Below are 27,046 nucleotides of genomic sequence, written 5' to 3'. Positions count from 1 at the left end.
ATTTAAATATATTTTATACCCCATGCTTATTAAAATACATAACTTACTTTAACACTCTCTAATTCTTCATACATTATAATGCATTATTATTACCTTTTATAGTTTTTTCCCGTCAAGGTTTCCATGATTCACTCTTAAATTTTATTACATTTTAATTATTAATCTAAACATTTTCTAAATCATGACACATTGGAAAATTACGTCTAAAACTAATCTTACATTTATCACAATTCTTACTTAACAAAAGCAAAGTTCATTATATTTCACTCTTTGCATAAAGTCAAAAAGTCCATACAACAATTCGCTATCCAATTCACTAAATCTTAATACAAATAATCATGCCTACAACACACTAGTAATGCAAACCAGCTCTCATGATAATGCAAATTAAACACATATTGAATCTCATAATAATAACTCACCAAAATCTTCTATTAACCGGTAGGGACTAGTGCCACAACAGTGGCTCCTTGTTCTTTTATATTTTCTAGCAAGTTTTTTAATTATAAAATCTAACTATTAAATTACTAAAAAAATGAATAACTACAAAATCTAACAATTAAGGTATTAAAATAAAATTAACGCTATATAACATAATTAAAAAATTTAGTAATTATAAAATTTAACCACTAAAATATTAAAAAAAATTAACACTATATAATTTAATTAATAAAATTTATAATATTTTAAAGTTATTTTAATTTACAAAAATATAGAATAATTGAAAAATAAAAACAAAAAATTGTGAAGATCGTTGGATTGAAAATTAATAAATTGAATTTCTCATCTAATTTCAAAAAACTTGATTGAATTCCTTTTTATTTATTTCGAAATAATCTATTCATAAATAATATCTTTAATTTTATCTATAAACTAATAATGAATACTTCTTTGTGGCAATTTCAAAGTTCGTTGGCTACATTTCAAGTCTTCAAATCTTTTTCTTGACCACTCTTCCATTGTTACCATTAATATCATCGAGACTAGCCTTATCACACCTATAAAAATTTTGTTCATTTGACTTAATGAGCTGATTAACTAAGCATTCATCTTTGTTAATGGATTTGATTAATTGGACGCCATATTTTTATTGACATATTACATAGGAATTTTATTTTAAATGAAATTTGAGATCTCGGCAAAAATTATATGGTTGAAGTTTAAAAAAAACATTTAGTTATACAAATGTAAAAGTAAAAATAGAAATTCCATGCGAATTCAATTCCATTGTGTTCAATGGTTAGGCATTTAAAGTATTGGTACATGTAACTTTTAAATCTAACTTAAATTAAGTGTTAAACCTCTTACCATACTAGTGCGTCGTTTATTTGGAATTAGGTGCCCATCACTGCATCATGTAACTCGTGTCGAGGTAATCCCTGTAATGTTGTTTGCTCAATTAAGACTCTTATGCTCGACTTTCTGTATATCAGTTCCTAGGGATGGATTTTGGATTTTGATATGTGCTTCACTCGGCCTGATGATACATACAACAAACTCAAAAGAACATCAATTTTTTTTTTCTGCTCATCTAATTTAATTAAGAATATTTTGATAAATTTTTTAAAGAGAACATCGATAAAATTATGCTGCAAAAAGAGCTTGACATTTTTTATTTTTCTTGTAAACTTAGTGACACATTGCTTCAAATTGAAAGTCCTCTCATCTCTTGAATTCAGTGTGACAGAAATCCATTCTTTTCTTTGTCGCTCCCATGAAGCCCCGTTTGATTTTGAATTTTCCTCAAAACTTGTATGCATCCAGAAGAAAAACCCACATTAGTTTAGCTATAAAATCAAGAATAGCTTAAGTTCCCGCTACAGGCCCAACCCAACTGAGGACACTCGAAACCCCTGCAAATGTTCTCAAATCTAGTGACCATTTCTACAGTGATAAAATTTCATCAAAAACAAAACAATGCAAGTCTTTTTCCATCTATCCTGTAGGACTCACAAGAATTTGTATAGTGATAAAAGTTCCTCAAAATCAGAAGAATGGATGTAATTTTCCATCTATCCTCTAGGTCAAATCCCACAACCCGTTGTACATTGGTAAGATTTCCACAAGAATTAGAATGACACATGTTTTTTTCCACCTGTTCTCCAAGTCTAGAATAGTCAATTGCTTTACCACATCTATCTTAGGGTTTTGGCTTCGAAAATGGAAGAAGCATCAATTGAAGCCTTACGATGGAAGGTCGCAGCCCATGACGAAAATAGATTATTTTAACTATGGAATATGAAAAGTTATATGCTACAACACTATTATGTACTTTTAGTTTACCTTATCCTCACTGAAGTTAAGGGTGATAAGCACCCTGGCTCAAACATAAAATATTATAGAAAGAAGAACTAAAGGGAAAAAAAAAGACGAGAATTTACCTCCACCTTCTCCCCTCGAAGCAACTTCATTTGCTTCGAAAGCCTCATGCCTAAATTGAAACATATCAACTTTTGGTTCTAACAAATTTTCAATGGAAACATGACAAGTTGAAACTTTTTCTATTTTCACCCTCGGGGCCTCTAAAACTGAAGTTTAAAATCGTTATCACAGAGAACCAAAGTCCTAGCTAGCCCAATTCTTAGGACTCTCAAGACTCTTGCCATTATATTTTCTCACAAATGTTACAACAACAACATTTGTTGAGTTTTCATAGTGTTGGCAGGATCAATTTCCATAATCCTAGGCATTGTCACACTACTAGTTGTTATGATCCTTGATGTTATAGTTTAAAACAAACGGGTCCTCACAAGACATGTTGCAATGAGCCTGAGTGTTGTAGCATCGGTTTCCATGAACCTTGGCATTATAGTTTAAAAAAACACTGAAAATCATGCAAGGTAGGAATTCTTGAATTGGAACCTTGTCTAGATTGCGTCTAACCTCGTATATCAATGAGCAATGAAAATAATTAGGAGTTACCTCAAATTTAACCAATGTAAAACGTGTGTTGTTATGAATCTATAACAACTGCTTTACATGGCAACCAAGCATGCAGTTGGTGGCAATCCCGAGGAGGGACACGTATCAATGACCGTTTAACTCTTGTCGATTTTTCGAATAAACAAAACAGGGTTTTGGTGTGAGGTTTTAATGCACTTAATTGTTTCGACCTACCCTTTGTAGTGGCCTTGGTTTCAAAAATATGGTAATTTCACACCTGCCGAAGGAAATTCGGAGTTCATTCTTGTATTCACCGTTGGTCTGATTCGACTCTGTGGGTGCGTTATGCCTTCACTTGTTTCTTGTGGTGGTGTGTTAGCGTGGTGCCTTCACTTGTTCCTTGTGGTGGTTTGTTAGCATTGTGCCTTCGCTTGTTCCTTGTGGTGGTTTATTTTGTTGGTTCTCAGAGCTTTTAGGTCGACTTTCAATCTTCAAGTTGTTTCATTTTTTTCCATTGTTACGTGACTCAAGCTTTGTCTCTACTCTGCTCATGATGATATTTTTTGGTGTTGGTTCTAGTGTTGATCTCGCTTTGTGTAACCAAAGGTTCTTTCATTGCTATTGTAGTGGATGGCTCAACTAACACTACTTCAGGTAATTTTTTGTTCCAATTTCATTTCTGCATCTCATTTTTATGTCTCTAGCCCTCTAGCTACTTAGTGAGCAGGTAAACTTCTCCTATGGCGTTTTTGTTGGGAGAAACCCTTTGGTGAGAGGCTTGGTTCTCATCCTCTAGCTTTGAGTTAGGCCTTTTCCAGGTAAATCCTTGCTCCCTTCATTTATATGCTCACTATCCTTTTGTTTTGTTTTCCATACTAGTGTCTTGACTACCCGCCTTGTTTTTGTGTTGGTGTGCAGGTCATTCCTGCAGAACGTTGCTCTACAGCCTCATCCTTGGGAGTCTTCGCAAGCTTGGGGAAAAAAAGGGTAGGATCCCTTCGTGGCTGTATTGTAGTTTTTCTTTTCTTTACATGCACTATCCTTAGTTGGGGATAACCCTTGGGGTTTCGTTTTCTCCGTTTGTTTGTATGGTTTCATGGGTTTTCACACCCTTGCTATTTGACTAGTCTTGGCCTACAAATCGTTGTTTTTTCAGTGTTTGTGGGTTTCAGAACCCTCTACTATTTTGGGTTATATAAATGTATAATGAACTGTTAAATTTGGAAATGTAACGAATGCACAGGTTTGCTTGAATGTTGAATGTAAATGTACCTAGTTTTATTTGTTGAGGAAGGATATGATATCTTTGATGGCTTTGCCTTTGTGTGGTTCCTAGTCTGATATGCCTTCAGTCACGAGATTTTTGTCGATGTCATTCGACCACTTAATGAATTTTTCACTATTTTGCTTTAACATAATGTCCAAAACATTAATGCATAGGAAAAGGAGAAATCGTCTTGCTTCCTTAATGACAGGTTCTAGATTCATTTGATTTCATAGATATTCAAGAAAAAATTGTAATTTCAAATTCTTTGTCTTTTTTTCTCTTTGGATGGTAGCCTCCTTCGTGAGGATCTGGTTTTTTTCTTTTTAATACCTTACTACCAGTTTCTTACAATTGAGAAACTATTCCTCAGTTATCTAACAGTTTCTTTAAACGTACTCTTAACTAATCCTATTTTACTTGCTTGCTTAATTTTTAAAGGAAAATGGTTGTGTCAGCCTTAATTTAAGTAAAACAAAATTTGAAACGTTTTTCTTTCTTTCCAGTAAAAATAAAACACCATTTCTAGCTGTCCGCGTTTTAGTTGGATGCTCCTAAATCAGGCTCCCAGGGTAAATTAAACTCATGGCTCTTGTCAATGAGCTTTTCAATAGAGTACCCGACATTTTGAATCTAGCCAGCATCTAACCAAGAACTATCTTCAATAGGATTGCCCTTCCACTTGACTAGGTACAACAAATATTCTTTTCTTCGAGTCCATCTGGCTAACTAGGTGTCTAGGATCTGTTTGATCTCTAGAGGCTTTGCTGGGGGCATCTGTTTAATCGATGAGTCATTCTCATTCTGGGTGCCCCATGTTCGTCTTTCTGAATTGTCTTCTTCATTTTCCGCAATGTATAGGTACAAATCTTCCACATTAAAAATGGGTGAGATTATTATACCTAGACGTAACTGCAACTCATAAGCGTTCGCAGAAAACTTTCGAAGAATCCTGCAAGGCCCAATTTTCTTCCATTTGAACTTGTTGTATTCACCTTTATGAAACCTCTTCTTGTGTAGGTGTGCTAATACCAGGTCCCCTACGTTGAATTGTACCTCCCGCCTTTTCAAATCTGCTTTCTTTATTAATCTTTGGTTGCTCTCTTGCAATTTTAATTTCACCTATTCATGAAGATCGTTGATTTCCTTTGCGAAATCTTCACCATCAACACTCTTGCGCTCCAACTGACCCAAATCTCACAACTCATGTACTCCACATGGGTGCATTCTGTATAGGATCTGGAAAGGACTACTGCTCGTGCTTCTGTTGGGTGAATCATTATAAACAAATTCCATTTGTGCAAGTACACGATCCTACTGTTGAGAATTTTCACCAACTAGACTCCTTAATAGATTTCCCAGACTTCAATTCACCACTTCGGTTTGCCCATTGGTCTACAAATGATAAGCTGAGCTCAAGTTCAATTTCGTGTCTGACTTTTTCCATAAGGTCTGCCAAAAATGACCTGTAAACTTTACGTCTTGGTCTGAAATAATAGACTTCCGCAAGCCATTTAATCTGAATATCTCTGTGAAGAATAAATGTGCTACATGTGTGGCATCACTAGTATTCCTGCATGGAAAGAAATGTTCTATTTTGGTGAAACGATCCACCATCACCATAATGGAATCGAATCCCCATTGTGTCTTCGGCAAACCTAAGATAAATTCTAAACTTACTAAGTGCCATGGTCTGTTCAGAATAGGTAAGGGCGTATACAACCCTGTGTTCTGGTTGTGTCCCTTTGCAAGCTGACACACTTTGCATCTAGTAAAAAATCTCTATACATCTCTATGCATCTTCGACCAATAGTAAAAGTGGCTCAACTAATCCAAGGTCTTGTCTATGCCAAAATACCTGTCTAAACCTCCATTATGCTTTTCCTAGATTAAGTTCTCTCTCATAAAACATTCCGGGATACACAACTACCCTCCTTTAAACAACAACCCTTCCTACATATTATAATCCATCCATGAACTGTTATCTCTCAACAGTGGATTTTGGCAAGCTTCATAGGATTCCTTAAAATCAACATCTGTTTCATACAAGTCCTTAAGATGTTCAAATCCTAATACTTGTATCGTACATTCCTGTAAGATCAAATTCCTCCTGCTTAATGCATCTACCACTTTGTTGGCTTGACCAATGACGTGTTTCAACACAAATGTAAAACTCTACAAGTACTCCACCCACTTCGCATGTTTATGGTTTAGCTTATGCTATTGCATAATATATCGTAATGTAGAATTGTCTAAAAATAAGACAAATTCATTGGCCAGTAGATAATGTCTCCAATGCTTTATCCCTTGGACCACTGCATAAAATTCATTGTGATAAGACGTGTACTTCTGCCTACTCTCATTGAATTTCTCACTAAAATAGGCTATTCGCTTGTCTTCTTGGTTGAATACTGCACCAATGGCTATCCCACTAGCATCACAATGAACTTGAAAATGTTTGTTGAAATCTGGTAATCTTAAAATTGGCTTTTCAGTGATCTTCCTTTTGAGCAGCTTAAAACACTTCTCAGTCGATTTAGCCCAATGAAAAGGATGATTTTCCTTCTTAATGGTGTCCATCATGGGTGCAAAAATCCCACTAAAAACTCGCCAATCCATGAAAACATCGTACCTCAAACAAACTCTTAGGAGACAGCCAACTAACTATGGCTCCAACCTTTTCCGGATCTATTTTTAGTTCATTCTCGGAAATCACAAATCCCAAATAAATTAATTCTTTCTTGAAAAATAACATTTTCCCAAATTTATCAGTGATATATTTTAATGCAATTTTTCTAATACATACCTCACATGTCGAAAATGTTCTTCCTTCTTCATGCTCAACATAAGTATATCATGCATATATACAATCACAAATCTACTAATGAATTCTTTCAACATTGACCTGGATTTAAACAGGAACACAACAAATTATAAAGATAACCATAAACACAGATATGCAGTGGAAATAATACTTCATTTCACTAATGTAAAATACTGAAATATGATTACAAACAGTAATGGAAATAAACTAGCTAGGAAGATGGTAGCTTATCTATGAGAAGAGATGTGATAGCTAGATGCCTCTAAACTGTGTTACAATGAAGCTCGAAGGCCTATTTATTGTTGAGAAATAATGGAAACCCCTAAACATTCAAAAACCTAACCCTAGAAGATGAAATGCCAAACTGTGGGCCCCATTTGGGTAAATTGGTACATCAACTTCCCGGGGTCATAAGTTTGGGATACGATCTCCATTTGACGCGTACAATATCTCGTTAGAAAGATCTAGCCGAGAACTACAACTTTGGGAAGAGAAAAATCAGTCCAAGGACCCATGATGCGTCTATTTTTCCCAAAAAAATGTTGTTTAGGGCCGCAAAACAGTTTCAGAAGTTTAGGACCCAAAAAATTGCTAAAAATAGTAAATTGTGCTACAATTAAGGAAACTGAGAAAGCTGAAAGGAACAATGGTGGGGTTCCAAGTGGACTTGGTGGGTGGCCACCAATATCCACCTGGATCATTCCTCCCCCCTTAGAAAGCAATGGTCCCTACTGCATTGAATTCCTCCATGAGATGAGGAAACTTTTGCTGAACTTGGTCCCCAGTAAGCCACTTGCCCTAGTGAAGGAGTTGGCGACTTTGATAACTCGATACAGCTGGATATTCTGTTGGCGAGTGTGCTTGATCTATGTGTCCATAATCTGAGCAGTTGCAGCTTGTTCCATGCAATTTGGATTTAACTCTTTGGGTGTGAGCCGTTCTGCAATGTCGGATGTGTATAGTAATGGTGGAAAGTATGGTCAAAGGCGGTCCACATTGAACACTAGGTGCAGGCTAAGGAATGGGGGAATGCTGAGCTCACATGCATTGTCTCCCACAGCCTTGGTAATGGTGTAAGGACCATATCAAAGTGGTCTATGTTTCCGATAGGCTCTGATAAGGCATTCCTTTTGCAAATGCAACCAGACTTTGTCACCCACCTGAAACTTGCGTGGCACCGGATGTTGATCATGTAACTGCTTGTACTTGGCATTTGATTTCTCCAGAATGTCATGGACCTGCTGGCGAATATGTTGGATGTGATCAATGAAGCGGTTTGCCTTATGTGTTTCGGAATGGACATGAGAAAAATCTGTGTGAGTAGTTTCAAATGGCATGGCCACATTGATGGGACATAGTGACTGGAATTCCAAGCCCACTTGAAATGGGTTGTGGCCAATTGAGTTGTGGAGAGCCCAGTTGTACCTTTGCTGAACATAGGGGAGGCTCTCGTCTGATGTGCATGGATACTTTGAGTTGTACATGCGTAGAATGTGTACAATCATCCTGTTGACAACCTCTGTCCGGCCATTAGTTTGAGGATGGAAGGCTGTGGACTTAGTGAGTTTGGTGTGCAGCATCGACTAGAGACGAGACCAAAATTTACTAAGGAACTTGTTGTCTCGATCTGAGATGATATATTGTGGGATCCCAAAGTGTACCCACACTCGTTCAAATAAGAGTTTAGCAGTGGCTTCTGGTGTGATATTCTTCTTGCAGGCCGCAATAATGGCCATCTTTTAGAACCTGTCGATGACCACAAAAACACAGTCGTTTCCATGCTTAGTGGAAGGAAGGCCTAAAATGTAATCCATGGAGATGGATTCCCAAGGCCAACTAGGGGTAGGTAGCAGGGTATAGAGGCCTTACTTCATGATAGTTGTTTTGGCAATGGCACAGGCCGTGCATGATCTGATGTACTTCTTGACATCCTATTATAGATTTGGCAAATAGAAATACTTATGTAGTACTGCCACCATTTTCTCGACCGCAAAATGCCCAGCAACCTGACTCTAGTGTGTTTCCCAAATCATCTTGGCACGCTTACTTGAAGGAACATAAAGGTGACCCAGGTGGCATAAAAGGGCATCCTGGAGGTGAAACTCTAGAGCATGCCAACCCTCCGAGAATGTCTAGTATGTGTGGCCAAATTCTGGGTTTCTTTTGTAGAGAAGTGGCCAATCAGAAGTCTCGTGCCCACAAGAGTTGAGCATGGTGGTTAATGACATGATCGGTGGTTGACTGAGGCAATCTGCAACATTATTAGTGCTGCCCTTCTTATACTTGATATTCAAATGGAACTATTGTAGGTATGTTGACCACTTCTGATCGCGATCATTCTGCAATTTCCCTTGGGTTTGTATGAACTAGAGGGGTCGGTGGTTTGTGTGGATGACCATTTCCTTCCCCAAAATGTAATGTTTCCATTGTTTGCGGGCCCGCACAATGGAATACATCTCTTTGTCATAAGTGGGATACTTCAAAACTATTTATGAAAGTGTCTCAGTGTGATATGCCGCTAGATTCCCATGTTGAGTAAGGACTACCCCAATAGCATAGTCAGAGGCATTTGTATCAACCTCAAATGGTTGTTGCCAGTCTGGAAATGCGAGCATTGGTGTGGAGCAGAGGTGATCTTTCAACTCTGTGAATGCCTTCTATTTAGATTCAGACTAGAATAATTTTGATTTCGCTCCTCCCTTGGTGAGCTGACTCAACGGCCAAGTGATATGAGAAAATCCCAACACGAACCTATGGTAGAAGTTGGAAAGACCTAGAAAGCTGTGGATCTTTGTTAGAGTGGATGGAGGGGATAATCCCAAATGACTTAGGTCTTAGTTGGATCCACATGCACCCCCTATTCGTCAATAATGTATCCCAAATACTGAACCTGGGTCATGCCAAAAGTGCATTTCTCCAAATTGGCACATAACTTGTGTTGCCGCAGTGTTTGGAGAACCTTTCGGATGTGGTGGAGGTGCTCTTCCTAACTCTGGCTGAAGATGAAGATGTCATTCAAGTATACCACTACAAATGAGTTCACAAATGGCCGCAAGATGTCATCTATTGGCCTCATGAATGTTCCAGGAGCATTTGTCAATCCAAAAGTCATAACCAACCATTTGAAAAGGTCCTCCTTGGCTTTCAAGGTAGTCTTCCACACATTGGAGGGTTCAATTGGTACCTGGTGATATCCTGACTTCCAATCAATCATGCTGAAATATTTTCCCCCCTTCAGTTGGTCGAGGAGATCATCAATCCATGGGATCAGGTACCTATTACAGACAGTGATCTTGTTCAGTGCCCGATAGTCAATACAGAGTCTCCAAGTCCCATCCTTCTTCTGTATCAACATGATCTGGCTCCCACAGGGTGATGAACTCGGATGGATGTGACTTTTCTATAGCAGCTCCTGAATCTACCTCTTGATTTCATCGTTCTCTAGAATAGAGCACTGATAGATTGATCCATTGGGCAGTGGCACGCCTAGGGTTAGGTCGATGGAGTGCTTGACCTCACAGTGCAGAGGAACCCCTGTGAGGGGGGTGAATATTTCCTCGAAGGGGCCATGTCTGGAGGTCGTGGCCACCATATTCTTCTTTCCTTGAGGGCGTATCATCAGGAAAATAGATTTCCCGGTTTGGAAATGAGCTTACTGCATTGTTTTACACTAGCCAAAGAGATGGTGGTAGGCGGTGCTACCTCTAGTATCTTGTACAACTTATTTCCCAAAGTAATAATAACAATAGAAGGTCTTGATTCATACACAGCATATCGCTTCCAAAAGTGTCGTTCTCCTATTAATACATCACAAACATCAAGGGGAGCAATGTCATACATTACCTCATCCGTGAAGGGCTTGATGTTGTATGGAAGGTGACACTGCTGGCTCACGTGAAGGTCCCGTCCTCAATGAAGCCACCCGATGGTGTACAGTTGTCGATGTGTTGTGGTCGGTAAGCCCAGCTGCTTCATGACCTCTGCCAAAATGATGTTCTTTTAGCTCCCGCTGTAAAAAATGAACTATTGTGGGGATCCCTTTAGCCACATGTGGGAGTGGAAGAGACACTCCTCCTTCTCTGGATCTTCGGGTTCCTCCTTCTGGATCTTCATGGTGGCAACGTTGGCATTGGGATCCGCATCGATAATCTGCTTCCCTTTGTCATTCGGCTTGTTGGGTTATGACTCAGAGTTGGGACATGCATCTGATTCTTAAAACTTTAGCTCAGCCACTAGTGACTGCTTGGCCCAACACTCACTTGTGTTATGAGTGGAGCTCTTATGGAACTCACACCATTTTCTCATGTCCTTTTTCAGCTTCGCGGCACTGTTCTTTCCCGTCATCTTTGGCGAGTTGTCTTTAGCTGCCCCGCCTTGGCTTTGTCCTTTGTTCTGTGGTTTAGGGGCACATTTCCCTTGCTTCAGATTCACAGATCCAAAGTCTCGCTTCTTCTGTTTAATCTTCTGCTCAACCTTGACAGCATATCGGTATATTGTGCCGAGCGAGGAGATGTTCAAGAATTCTATTTCTTCCTGGATGTACTTGTGCAGACAACCGTGGTATTCGAGTATCAAATGTTGCTTTGAATCCTTGATACCCAACTTTGAGTGAGGGGTATGGAAAATATTGGTAAACTTCGGCACGTCTTGGTCCCTTGCCGTAGCATGGTCCACTTTATGTATTGATCCTCATAGCTTCCAACAGGGTAGTACTGCTCCTTGATGGCATCCCGGAATGAAATCTAGGTGGGTGCGGCTGAAAATAGTGAGTCGGTATTTTCATCCTTTTGCTCGGAGTAGGTTTCCCACCAGTCCTTGACATGGGGGCTGCTTTGAAAAGAGCAAAAACAATCTTTTCCCGAGTCGAAAATTCATGAAAAGCAAAATAACCCTCTAGCAGATTTAACCATTTACCTACAATATTTGCATCTATCTGACCCTTGAATATGGGGATTTCAAAATTAACTTGTACCTTAAAGGATGTGGCATTTCTAGAGTAGCTGCTGGAAGCTGATGTGTCGCTTCTGGGTAGCCGCTGAAGGATCTGGGCAAAGTTGTCCATCATCGTATTCCTTTGTTGCTCGAGGGCTTCTTCGAGCAAGATTTTGATAGGATCTGCTACCCCCTCATCTTTCTTCTCATCCACCATGGGAGGCCACCAGGATTTGCGAGCCTGCTCTTGCAAACATTCGACCAATTCAAGACCTAACTCCTTATATCCCGACCTCGTTGGGGACATGCAAAGAGAAACAGAGAAAAAGCAGACCGCTCTGATACCACTGATTTGGATTTAAACAGGAACGTAAAAGATTACAAAGATAACCATAAACACAGATATGCAGTGGAAATAATATTTCATTTCATTAATGTAAAATACTGAAATATGCTAAAAAATAGTAATGGAAATAAACCAGCTAGGGGGATGGTAGCTTATCTCTGAGAAGAGATGTGGAGGCTACATGCCTCTAAATTGTGTTACAATGAGGCTCGAAGGCCTATTTATTGTTGAGAAACAACGGGAAACCATAAACATCCAAAAACCTAACCCTAGAAGATGAAACACCAAACTGTGGGCCCCGTTTGGGTAAATTGGTACATCAACTTCCGAAGGTCGTAACTTTGGCATACGATCTCCGTTTGACATGTACAATATCTCGTTAGAAAGATCTATATGAGAACCACAACTCTGGCAAGAGCAACATTAGTCCATGAACCCATGTTGCTCCCAGTTTTCCCAAAAGATGTTGTTTAGGGCCTCAAAATAGCTCCGGAAGTTCAAGACCTGGCAAAATGCTAAAATTAGGAAATTATGCTACAATTAAGGAAACTGAAAAGCTGAAAGGAACAATGGTGGGGGTCTAAGTGGACTTGGTGGGTGGCCACCAATATCCACCTAGATCAAGCATCTCATTCATCAAATGCGTGAACATGATGGGGGGCATTGCTTACTCCAAATGGCATAACCCGCGATTCATACAGGCCTTCATTAGTCTTGGAAGTTGTCTTCCACTCGTCACCTTCTCAAATCCTGATTTGGTGGTAACTAATTTTCAAGTATATCTTTGAAAAGTATGCTGCTCCACCCAAACAATCCATCATAACATCCATCCGAGGTAAAGGAAACCTATACCTGATAGTGATCTTGTTAACTACCCAGGAATCAGTGCACATATGCTACTCACCTACTTTCTTGGGAGCTAAAACAATCGAACCGCACAAGGGCTTATACTTTCCTGAATCAGTCCTTTATCCAACAACTCTTGCACCTGCTTTCGGATTTCTTCATTGTCCTTCGGACTCATCCGATAAGCAGATTTGTTTGGAAAACTGGCTCCTGGAATGAAATCAATATGGTGACTAATGCTCCGCTTTGGTGGTAATTTGTCTGGTAGATCATCTACCACAATATCTCTAAATTCCTACTTCATGTCCTATATCTCTTTAGGTAAGTCAGTGATTTCAGTATGGATCAATACTAGTTTTGGCCTTTGCACAACTACATATTTTACCTTATTATCCTCCATCTTTTGCAGAAACTCTTTTCCACCTAACAGTAACGCATTTGTTCCACTGATCTCTGCGACATCCTCTTCCTTCATGGGCACTAGAGTATGCTTTATTCCATCTTTAACAAAATTGTAACAATTTGTTTCCCCATCATGGACAACCTTCCTATCATACTGCCATAGTCTGCCCAACAGAATATGGCACACGCCCATCGCAATCATCTCACAAGTCACCTTGTCCTTGTACTTGCGAATATGAAACTCTACTTTGCACTGCTCATCGACCAACAGTTGTTGACCTTTCTACAACCAAGACACCCTATATGGAGTTGGGTGCTTCAACCTCTTCAAACCCAATTTCCCCACCATTTCAATAGCTACTAGATTATCAGTACTTCCATTGTCTATGATTAATTTGCAGCATTTCCATGCAACTTGCACACATTCTGGAACAATTCTTTCCTCTATGTCTTATCAGCTACTTCATTAGCTGGTTTCAATAATACCTTGTTCAACACCAAGGCTTCCCCAGTTTCAGTCATATTTTCCACCTCGTGTGGTGGTGCCTCTGCTTCATCGAGGTAAGTGAAATATGCTCCCCTCTATCCAATTTGTTCATTTTCATGACAGTCAAAGGACCTATGTCCCCACTTGTGACATTTGTAACACTGATAGGAATTTCCTCTACCTCTTTCGTTACCTCTTCCTTGCTGGTATGACCTTCCTCCTCCAGTGTTACCTTCCCCTTTAGTTTGTCCCGAAGTTTTCGAACTACTGCCCTCTTCATTATTGTTGGCAGGTCTACCTCTGCCAAAGGACTATCTCCTACTTCTGCCAGAACTAGTCCTCTTCAGGCATTCTGTTTCCTGGCAATCTTTTCCTCCACCTTCAAAGCACTCTGATAGGCTTCCTCTATGGTCTTAGGGGCAAGAATACTAATTTCGTCTAGGATCTCAATTTGTAGACCATTTACAAACCTTGTTTTTTTTTTTTTCAGGGGTATCTTCAACATAGCTAGCTCTTAGGTTTACTTTATAAAATTCTTCAGTATATTCCTTTACAGTCATCATTCTTTTTCTTAGGTTTTGTATTTGCCTATAAAGGGAAATTTGGTATCTTTAGGCAGAAACTTGCTCTTTATCCTAGCAATCATCATGTCCCATTTTTAATCAATGGTTTGTTCAATCCTATGATTTTTAATCAATGGTTTGTTCAATCTTATCCTTTCTCCATGCACACTATCCCACCATAGTGTTGCATGTCCTTTCAACTTGGTGATAGCAAACCTGATCTTCTTGTCTTCGTTGATTTCTTCATATTCAAAATATTTATCTAGCTCACTTATCTAGTCTAACAATGCCTCTGTGGACAAACTGCCATCATAAGTAGAAAGCTCTGGTCTTAGCTTGCTACTAGCCAACAAAACTGAACTCAATAGTTTAATCTCCGGTCCCTCTTCATCTGACCCATCCATCGTGGCTATGTTTTCCTCCTCATTGTAATCCCCACCTTCTGGATCTCTATGCTTTCCTGCTTCCACTGCTACCAAACATGTAGCTAAAGTCCTAATCTCTTCTCATAGCCCTTCATTTGCTACTCTTCTGATGACTTTACCTCGACCCCTTCTTCCTACCTCCATCTTTACTAAGAGAAAGGAACTAACTTCCTCTGATACAGGAATTTGGTGGCAATATCGAGGAGGGACACGTATCAATGACCATTTAACTCTTTTCAATTTTTTGAATAAACAATATAGGGTTTTGGTGTCAGGTTTTAATGCGCTTGATTGTTTCAGCGTGCCCTTTGTATTGGCCTTGGTTTCACAAATGTGGTAATTTTACACTTGCCGAGGTAAATTAGGAGTTCGTTCTTGTATTCGTCATTGGTCTCGCTCAGCTTTGTGGGTGCATTGTTCCTTTGCTTGTTTCTTGTGGTGGTTTGTTAGCACTATGCCTTCGCTTGTTCCTTATGGTGGGTTCTTAGCATTGTGCCTTCGCTTGTTCCTCGTGCCAGTTTGTTAGCATTGTGTCTTCACTTGTTCCTTGTGGTGGTTTATTTTGTTGGTTCTTGGAGGTTTCAAGTCAACTTTCAATCTGCAAGTTATTTCATTTTTTTCCATTGTTACCCGGCTTAGGCTTTGTCTCTACTCTACTCATGATGATTTTTTTTGCTGTTGGTTCTCATGTTAATATAGCTCTATGTAACGACAGGTTCTTTCCTTGCTACTATGGTGGGCGGCTCAACGAACACTACTTCAAGTAATTTTTTGTTCCAATTTCATTTCTGCATCTCATTTTTATGTCTCTAACCCTCTAGTTCCTTGGTGAGCATGTAAACTTCTCCTATGGCATTCCTATTGGGAGAAACCCTCTGGCAAGGGACTCAGTTCTCGAGCTCTGGCTTAGAGTTAGGCCTTTTCCAAATAAATCCCTACTCCTCCCTTCTTTTATCTGCTCACTGTCCTTTTGTTTTGTTTTCCATATTGATTTCCTAACTGCCCGCATTGTTTTTGTGGTGGTGTGCAGGTCATGCCTAGAGAACACTACTCCACGGCCTCATCCTTGGGAGTCTTCGCAAGCTTGGGGAAAAATAGGGTAGGATCCCTTCATGGTTGTATTGTGGTTTTTCTTTTCTTTACATGCACTATCCTTATTTGGTTATAACCCTTAGGGTTTCGCTTTCTCAAAATGTTTGTATGGTTTCGTGGGTTTTCCCACCCTCGTTGTTTGACTAGTCTTGGCCTGGAAATTGTTGTTTCTTTAGTGTTCATGAGTTTGAAAACACTCTACTATTTTGGATTATATAAATGTATAATGAACTGTTAAATTTGGAAATATAACAAATGCATAGGTGTGCTTGAATGTTGAATGTAAATGTACCTAGTTTTTTTGTTGAGGAAGGATATTATATCTTTTCTGGCTTTGCCTTTGTCTGGTTCCTGGTCCGAGATGCCTTCAGTCACGAGATTTTTGTTGATGTCATTCAGACTCTTAATGAATTATTTCACTATTTCTCTTTAACACAATGTGTGAAACATTAATGGATAGGAAAAGGAGAAATCGTCTTGCTTCCTTAATGATAGGTTCTAGATTCATTTGCTTTCATATATATTGAAGAAAAAATTGTAATTTTAAATTCTATGTCCTTTCTTCTCTCTCGATGGAAGCCTCCCTCATGAGGATCTAGTTTTTTTTTTTTAATGCCTTACTAGCAATTTCTTACAGTTGAGGAACTGTTCCTTAGTTACCTTTCAGTTTCTTTAAACATACTCTTAACTAATCCTATTTTACTTGCTTACTTAATTTTTAAAGGAAAATGGCTATGTCAGCCTTAATTTAAGTAAAACAAAAATAAAACAAAATTCAAAATGTTTTTCTTTCTTTCCAGCAAAAATAAAAAACATTTCCAACTGTCACGTTTTTAGTCGGATGCTCCTGCATCAACAGTGTATCTTCTAGAGGCCACGCCCATGACGACTAGTTATAATTTTACAATATCTATTGTTATTAACTCCTCATGATTAAAAAAATCATTAATATCATTATAGGTTGACTATTAATAAAATATTATACCAATTTTATTCTCTGTTAATTTTAATAAGTTTAGATTTTATGCTCATAAATTTACCACTACTTCACTTATATTCTCTATTTCCATCAGACTATTTAAATATTTTGTAATTTTTTTATACATCCATTAAATTATATCTATAAATAATTCATTTATAAAATTGATGCTTTCAAAATTCTTAAGTGATGCTTTCAATTATCATATATATATATATATATATATATATATATATATATATATATATATATATATATTATATTTTTTTAAACCATTTTTTATTATAGGGTCAATATGTTAAACAATACAAAAATACATATGTATAATTAAAAATATTTAATTTCAGGATATTAGCATTGCCTCATCATTTAAAACTCACTTACATATCATTATTTGTTTTCCACGATTTAATTTAATGTATGCAGATATATACAATTCCATTTCGCTCTTTGGATTCTATTCTATTTAGAGTTGCCTTTGGTGTGTCTTTTTGGATTTTTAGGTGTTGTAATCTGAAAAAAGAAAAAAAAAAGAGAAAAAAAATAATAAATAAATAAAATAAATAAATAAATAAATAATAAATAAATAATAAATAATAAATAATAATAATAATAATAATAATAATAATAATAATAATAATAATAATAAAAATAAAAATAAAAATAAATAAATAAATAAATGAATAATTGAGGTGGAATCTTCTTTTTTCGCTTAAGCAAGAGTCGAACCTTCTTTTCATTTCTCTGTATAAAAGACTACATAAAATACAAAAAACCCAGGGTAGAAAAGGCCAGAGATATGGCTATTTCTAGGTGCGTTGGGAAAAGCACCAATTGCTCATGACCTGAGAAGTAATATCTGCACATCAACATTTGAAGGGAGGTTCTTAGGGGGTGTTTTGATTAAAGTTCCAATTGTCTCCTTGAGCTGTTTTAAAATTTGTTCCATGATACTCCAGGAGGAAGTCTTTTTATTTTTGAAAATTATATGGTTGCATTCCTTCCAGATATCCCAAATTAGGAAGATAGGATTTAAAACCCAAGCTTTGTTTACCGTTTCATAATCAGAGAACTTTCTCCTCCAATTCGTTAGGGTATTGGTTATGATTCCTCTGTCCCTATCTGTTTGTCTGAATATTGAGGCAATCCCATCCCACAACGTGGAAGTAAATATGCAGAGGTTGAGAAGGTGCTCCATATTTTCTTCTTGTGAATCACATAGCTGGCATCTGGATGGGCCATAAACACCCATTTTCTGAATGTTCTCCTACGTCAGAATTATCTTATGATGCACAAGCCACATGAATATTTTGGTTTTCATCCATCCCTTGTTCTTCCAATGATTCTTCCAAACCCCATCCGGTTTTGTAGAATCAAGCTCAAGGGCTATGCGTTTTGCCTCTTTAAGATTAAAGGTTCCTTCATTGTTATTGCCCCATCTTATATGGTCAAAATCAGTTGAAATCAAGATCTTTCTTTGATCGAGGATGGTTGTTACAGCCTCAACCTATGCTTTCAAGGGGCCATTATCCTTGTAATCCATTTCCTTCCATTTCCTTCCAAGTTCTCCATTTTCCTCTGCCATTTGTCTGACCCTAAAATTCATTCACTCAGATTAACCCTTTGGTGTCAGTATCATGCTTGAGATCTGCAAAGTCTTCTCTTAACATATTAGGTTCATGTTGCCATTTATGCTCCCAAAACTAAGCAAAGTCTCCAGCTCTAATTTCCCAGAAACTATTTTTCTGAACTATGCCTCCATTCTCCCAAGCTTTGTTCCAAATTTGGGAGCCTTTTATGATTCCATACATTCTTATATTGTCCTCGTCTTGCCAATTACTTGCATATTTCTGGTTCCAAATTTGTGCCCAAGGAGCATCTGAATCTTTTATCCATCTCCACCATAATTTTGCCCCCAAAACTTTGTTTAGCACTTTAAGATCATCCAATCTTAAACCTCCTTGTGTTTTAGGTTTGCATATCTTTTCCTAGGCTACTAAGGCTGATTTCTTCTTTTCTTCCCCCTTGCCCCAGAGAAAATCTCTTTGGATATTTCTACATTGTTGCATAACTCCTTTTTGAGGTGGAAGGGCTGAAAACATGAAGATGGGAACTGATTGAAGGACAACATTTGTAAGCACCAGTCTTCCCGCTAAGTTCAAAGATCTATTGTCCATTTTCGAGTCTTGTCCTATAGCTTATTAATCACAGGCTCCCAAACTGTCTTGTTCATAGGTTTGTCTGTGAGCGGTACTCCCAAATATTTGTATGGAAGCATATCTCTTTGAAAGCCTAGAATTCTAGAAATATTTCCCTGAATAACAATGTTAGTATTGAAAAAGAGAATCTTTGATTTTGAAAGGCTTACCTATGTACCCACCACCATAGCAAAGTCACGCAGGATTTGTCTGTAAGCTAGTGCTTCCATGGCCGTGGGGATGCCCTGTAGGATGGTATCATCTACAAATTGTTGATGGGTTAAAGCATGTCCATTCCCAGATAGTTTGAGACCCTAGATCTTACCTGCTTCTTTAGTGGACTTGATGGCTTGGCCTAGTCCTTCCATCATAAGAATAATGAGAAAGGGGGAGAGAGGATCTCCCTACCTGAGACGTCTTGAAGGTTTAAAGGTCTTTGATGGAGAACCATTCACCAGAATTAAAAACTAGAGGTAGTCACCAAGGCTATTACCCATCTCACCCAGTTGTGGTCAAATCCATAAGCCAGGAGGACCTTCCTAATGTAGGCCCAATTTAACTTATCATAACCATTTTCAAGGTCTAATTGTATAATCATTCCTGCCTTAATTTTACTTATCAATGAGTGAACCACCTCATGAGCTTGATTGATATTATTGAGAATTTTTCTGCTCTCCACATACCATATTTTCTCCACAGAGACGAGAGTAGGAAGAAGGGGTTTAAGTCTATTGGAAATTATTTTGGAAATTATCTTATACACCACATTGTGTAAAGCTATAGCTATGAATATATCTAGTGTCATAGCATTGTCCTATTTAGGAATCAAGGAGATGAAGGATGTGTTGAGCGCCTTCAATACTATTATATTATTCCTGGAATCCTCCACCACATCCAGTATATCTTGCCTCACAATACTCCAACATTCTTTAAAGAAATCTACATTGAAACCATTTGGGCCTGGTGCTTTTCCATTATACATTTCTTTGATGACTTCATTGACCTCCTCTTCATTCACCAGCCTATTAAGATTATAATTATCTTCTCTTGTTACTAGCTTAGGAATGTGCTTTGTGAAGTCCCTGATAAATTTAGATTTATCTAAGAGAGGTTCCTCAGCTATGCCTTGAAAATGTTTAACCAACAAAGCTTCTATTTCTTTGTGGGTATTGATATGGCGGCCTCTAGAATCCTTGATCATTGAGATACTATTGTGAGACTTTGTGCTCCATTGCAGACCTGTGGAAAAACCTTGTGTTTCTATCCCCTTATTTTAGCCATTGTACTCTTGATTTCTGTCTCCAAAATATTTCTTGTTGTTTGCATAAGTCCTTCCATTCCTGTTGATGCTTGTTAGCTTGGTCACTTCTTTCCCCATCAAAGCCATCAGTGATTAGGGTTTGGTTAATTTCTTGCATTTTCCTTTCAACTACTTTTTTAGCTTCAAAAGTATTGCAAAACTCATTCTTATTCTAATCTTTGAGCTTGAGTTTGATATGTTTCAATCTTTTGTGTAAAAGAAACATTTTTGTCCTCTGGATCTGCAAATGTTCTTTCCACCATTTTTCAATGTTGCTAATAAAGTCTGGATAGGTGAGCCAGATATTTTCAAACCGAAAAGGTCTATCTTTTGGGGTTCCTATGCTAGTCACCTCAAGTTGAATAGGCCAATGGTCTGAGCCACCAAAGGGGAGAATCATAGCTGTCTCATCAAGGCCTTTGAGCATAAGGTCCTATGAGATAATGAGTCTGTCTAGTATTGAGGCTACTTGAGACTCTCCTCCTCTTTTGTTGTTCCAGGTAAAGAGGCCATTACTTGTATCTGTCTCAAATAGCTTCATGTTGTTTACAAAATTCTGAAATGCTATAGAGTCTCCTCCTAGAGTTTTGGTCCCACCGTTTTTTTCTGACAGGGACTTTACATGTTAAAGTGCCCTCCCAGAATCCATGGTATTCCTGAATGTCTATCTCTTAGATCCTCTATAGAAGTAAGCAGTCTAAGTTTGTCATCAAGCTTCTGTGGACCATAAGCATTTGTGATTAAATAAATTTCCCTGTCTCGCAAAGGTTGAATAACCACTGATAAATAATTCCTATATGCTTCAGCATCCACTATGCCTATTCTTTGAGGGTTCCAAAGTGTGAGAATACCTCTTGCTATTTTATCTGATTTGAATTCTATAAATTCATATCCATTAAGCCATTTCCTATGTATTTCTCTTATTTTTTGGATTTAACATTTAGTTTCCTGGATTAAAAACATATCTGGAGTTTCATCTTTCATTGTATTGCTAATATTCCTTTGTTTCCTTTTACTTCCTAGACCTCTAATATCCCAATATGTGAGCTTCATTAAGAAAGATTTATAAAAGACTACCTGGTTAGATATTTCATCTTACCTGAGTCTATCATGAGTTTTCCACATTCTATCAGTAACTCGTTTTGTTTTCTTCTTCCCCTTTTCCTTCTTGGGTTTCTGGGAGCGAGTCCTGATGTGGTTTTTAAGGTTTTCACCCCTTTGCTTCCCTATCTCTTGAGGTTTCTTTTACTTCCCAACCCTTTTGCCTGAGTTCCCCATAGAAAACGTTGTTGCACTCTATTAAACTCCTCTTGAGGTAATCAATCCATACTTGCCATGGTAACCTATTTCAGGAATTTTTCCAGATCTAGATGTTCTCTTTTGAGAATATCCTGTAATTCATGATCCTTCATTTCCACCTCAATTGGGGTAATTTCTTGGTCCATTTCAAGTTCCATGTTACTCATCATAGTCTCCTTTTGTTGGTTAATATCCCGTGTCTCCTCCATATTTTCTTCCTTGTCCTTCTCCCTTGGGTTGTCCTCCATGGCCTGATTTGCCTTTGCTAACTCCTCTTCTTCTTCTAATATCTTGTACCTGTTCTGGCTTGTTTTCTTTTCCTCATTGTGGTTTTTTTTAACCTTTTCCCTCCTTTATCTATGTTTCCCACCTTGTGAAATCTATCAGTTTCTTTCTCTATTGTAACTTTACTTCTGCTCTCTGTATCGTTGAGAGGGAATTCCCTGAATAGATGCCCATGTTCATGGCACTTGCAGCATCTGAAAGGAACATGTTCATAATCCACTGCTTGTACCCATTCTTCATAAAAAACATCCAAGATCACTTCATCTGGTAGAGCTCCAAAGAGATCCATCTCCACACATATATGGGCAAAGGAAGTGTAATTTCCTCTTCTTGTTGCCTCAGATATTTTAACAAAATGCCCTAGTTTATTCCCTATTTCTGATAAAGATTCTGGTTGCCAGTAATCTAGTGGTAAGGAGTAGAGTTGTACCCAAATTAGGACTGAGGTGAAAGTGTTGTGCTCCAAGGAAAAATTAATTATCCAATGCCACATATAGAGGCATGTAGCTGCATAGAAGTAGGGCCCTCCTTCAAACGCCCTGTCTTTATCCTCAATGTTAGTGAAGACTACAGTGAAGAAACCCTTTGATCCAAGGTGTAGGTCTATATCCCCTTTAGGTTTCCAATGATATTTAATCCATGCCTGTAGCAATTTCTTCGTCGGCCATAACCCCATAAATTTACAAATGATTGCGTAAGTCGTCATGTGATCCCTATGCATTTGCAGCGCTGGATCACTTAACACCACTCTCGGTATGATATCGGCCTTAGGCTTACATGGACCATCTTGTTTTTTGTTTTAGCTTTCTGATTCTTGTTCTCTTCTCCTTTTTCTCTTTTGTCTTCCTCCCTCCTATTATTTTGCTTCTGTGTGTCTTCGTTGTCTAGTTTCCCTCCTCCTGAAAAACCTTTTTCAACCTCTAGCGATTTCTTACTGGGGCTGGAAACTACCTGCATGTAGGAGGGAGTGGCGCTCGCCCCCTTATGCCCCTCCATGGTGCCCAACACTTGATTTATTTATGTAAACCCTAGCTCCTACCATTCCTGATGCAGGAGCATGTGACTCAGAGGGAAAAAATCTTCCAAATTATTCCAAAATAAAAATAAAATAAAAATCTACAGGCAAGGGAGTGGGATCCTTTAGCCTGCAATTTCTATGCTTTCTTAGTTTAAAATAGAATAAATCCTAGCAATAAATCATGTATTGTGATAAAGCTTCAAGCTTTAAATCATTCTAAAAGAACATGCTTTTCTTTGTATCGGATAAGGACCGAGAGGGCCTATCCTTAGATAAAAAAAAAAGAAGCCAGAAAAGCTCTCAAAGTGAGAGAGGAGAGGGGCGAGTGCCATAGTATTATTTTGGGAAAATTTGTTCTCTCAATTTAGACTGATAAAATGACTCTATATATGCATGTGGAGGTTGTTGTTTGGTGCTTTAAAAAAAAAATTGAATCGGTGCCTGAGTTTCCGCATGTTGTAGTACTGTGTATTAAGCATTGAAAGCACCTTCCTTTCATTTTGTTGAATACAGGCTTGATTTTACAAATGCGCATATGTTTATGTTTGTTCTAAGAACTCTTGCGACTTCCATTAAGTGGCTGTAGTGGATTTTGGAACTTTATAGCTGGAGTTCTTAACATATCGGTCTGAGGCTGTATTGACGTTGAAAGATTCATTGAAACTGTTATTTATATGCTCAATTTACAAAGCCGTTACTGTTATATATAATTTCGTCTGCGTAAGAGGTTTGGAATCGTGGGGATCGCTTGCTATAGTGGATATATGTGAGCTGAGGCGTAAACGCTATATAACGTAGCGTATATATATATATATATATATATATATATATATATATATATATATATATATATATATATATATATATATATATATATATAATGTTGTGCTGTGCAAATCCGCCAGTTGGACACTTCCTTTAAGCGCTCCCGGAAAGCCACTGTTTGTAATAAGCCTGATAGTGTGTTTTTCAAAAAGGATGAAACATTAGTTTAATGACTGATGCGCCCAGAGCAGAAGAAGAAAGGGAGGTTAAACGAATTATTGAAGAGCTTGCCGACAGATTAGGGAGATTGTCTCTAAAGCTTGCACCCTCACCATCATTAGTGGTATCAAAGCCATCAACTGACATTGAATTGAATCTCAGAAGCAGAAGGAGGATGGCCTTCAGAGTTGGAAGAGGGCGAGGACGTGGTGGAAGAGGACGACCTGCTCCAAATGCTAAACTAATGGCAACCGTAGAAGAGCTGTGAGCTAGAGTGGATGCATTAACTTCAAATAGAAATATAGATGATGGAGATGTCAGTGAGCCCGAAATTGAAGCTGCTGAAGAGGAGGAAGTTTTACAGGTTACTCCTGAGATGAGGTTCTTTCAGTCAGTGTTAAAATCTACAGCCAGGCCGTGGAACCAATTAGTACCGGTATATCAAGGAGGACTGAATCGAGAAGAATTGATTGACTGGATTAACAGTATGGAGAAATTCTTCGATTACGAAGAAACAGAAGATGAGAAGAAAGTAAAGTTTGTTGTCACCAAGTTAAAAGGCCATGCAGCACTCTGGTGGGATGGTGTACAGGCGGAAAGGAAAAGACTTGGTAAGCAGCCAATCAAGAACTGGAGCCGAATGGTCGCAAAGTTAAGAGGTAAGTTCTTGCTAGGTAATTATCAGCAAACATTGTTTAGACAAATGCAAAATCTTAGACAGAGAGATTTAACAGTAAAAGAATATACAAAAGAGTTTTATAAAGTGAGCATAAGAGCTGGAGAAGCTCAAGACACAGATGAGAAGGTGGCTAGATACATGAATGGCCTCAGGATGGATATTCAGGATGAGATAATTCTGTTGTCTCCTAAAACAGTAGAGGAAGCTTATCAGATAACACTGAAAGCTGAGGAAAAACTCATAAGGAAGCAGTCTGCCAAAGGGAGAGGGACTTTCAGAGGAAAAGGAAGTCAAGGTGGTAGAGGAAGAACTACAGCACCTAGAGATGGAGCTAGCAGTAGCTCAACCTAGCATGCTGCCAGAGAAGGTGATGCAAGAGGCAGAGGGAGTTTTTCCAGAGGAAGAGGCAGAGAATTAAGATGTTACAGATGTAAGAAGTTGGGACACAGAGCTTTTGAGTCCCCAGAGAATGCAGAAATAAAGCAAAGGAATGCAATTGTTACTCCAGTTGAAGAAGAAGCACCAGCGGCAGTGGTAACAGAAGAAGAAAATACACCAGAAAGAGGAGAACCTCTAGGGGTTAATAAAGTCTTACTTAAGCCAATGAAGGAGGTGGCTGCTGAACCGCCACAAAGGAAAACATTATTCAGGACAGTATGCAAAGTCCAAGGGAAATGTTGCCAGATGATCATCGATAGTGGCAGCACTGATAATTTGGTCTCTACAAAAGTAGTGGAGAAATTGAAGCTGAAGAAAATGAAGCAGCCAACACCTTATAAGGTGTCATGGTTACAAAAGGGACATCAACTGTTGGTAACTGAACAATGTGAGGTGGAATTTCAAGTGGGCAAGTACAAAGATAAAAAAATTTGTGATGTGATGCCTATGGATGTATGTCACATATTGCTTGGAAGGCCTTGGTAATATGACAGAGGAGCCATACATGACAGGAAGAGAAACACCTACAAGTTTGGGAAAGATGGTGTTAATCATACATTGTTGCCTCTGTAAGAAGAAGATGTACCGGGATAGAAGACTGATCCAAAAACTCTGTTACTTGGAGGGAAGGAATACTTGAAGTAGATTGAAGAAAATGAGGTAAATTTTGTTGCAATTTGCAAGCCCAAGGTAATACTGACTTCTACTAAAATTTATGAATTACCCATTGAAATTCAAGAAATGCTGGAGAATTATTATGATATTATTATTGATGATTTGCCTAATGAATTACTGCCAATTCGAAAAATCAATCACCATATAGACTTGATTCCTGGAGAAAGCCTACCTAACAAAGCAGCATATAGAATGACTCCTGCAGAAAATGAAGAAGTTAAGAAACAGGTGCAAGAATTGCTTGACAAGGGGTTGATCAAAGAAAGCCTGAGTCCTTGTGCGGTGCCAACAATGTTGAGTCCTAAGAAAGATGGAGGTTGGAGGATGTGTAGAGATTCAAGAGCCATCAATAAGATTACAATCAGGTACAAATTTCCATTACCCAGGATTGAAGATTTAATGGATTTCTTGTCTGGCGCAAAGTATTTTTGAAAGTTAGATCTTAAAAGTGGTTATCATCAGATAAGAATAAGAGATGGGGATGAATGGAAAACCACTTTTAAGACCAATGAAGGATTATATGAGTGGAGACTGATGCCTTTTGGGTTTTCCAATGCACCAAGTATATTCATGAGGCTGATGAATGAAGTTCTCAAAGAATTCATTGGTAAATTTGTAATAGTATATGTGGACGACATATTAATCTATAGCAGGTCCAAAGAGGAACACTTGAGGCATTTAAATTATGTTCTACAGAAGCTACAGCAAGAAAAATTATTGTTGAATTTGAAGAAGTGTTTATTTATGAAAGAGGAGCTGATGTACTTGGGATTTGTTATCTCAGCTGAAGGATTGAAGATGGATCCAGACAAGATCAAAGCAATTGTGGAGTGGCCTTCACCCAAGAGTATTTTTGAGGTAAGGAGTTTTCATGGTCTTCCTAGTTTTTACAGAAAATTCATTAAGAATTTTAGTAAGATTAATGCACCTATTCTTGAGACCATAAAGAAAGATAAACAACCATTTAAGTGGACTGTTGAAGCAGAGAGAAATTTTCAGCTGTTAAAGAGGAAAATAACTTAAAAGCCTGTTTTGGTTCTTCCTGATTTTAACAAAACTTTTCAAGTTAAGTGTGATGCCAGCGCAGAAGAAATTGGAGGAGTTTTAAGCCAAGAAGATAGACCAAT

Source organism: Pinus tabuliformis, chromosome 8, assembly GCF_031772625.1.
Source record: "Pinus tabuliformis cultivar Carrire ecotype Pingquan chromosome 8, CPIR1, whole genome shotgun sequence".
NCBI classification, from domain to species: domain Eukaryota; kingdom Viridiplantae; phylum Streptophyta; class Pinopsida; order Pinales; family Pinaceae; genus Pinus; species Pinus tabuliformis.
Note: the sequence above shows the minus strand (reverse complement) of the source record.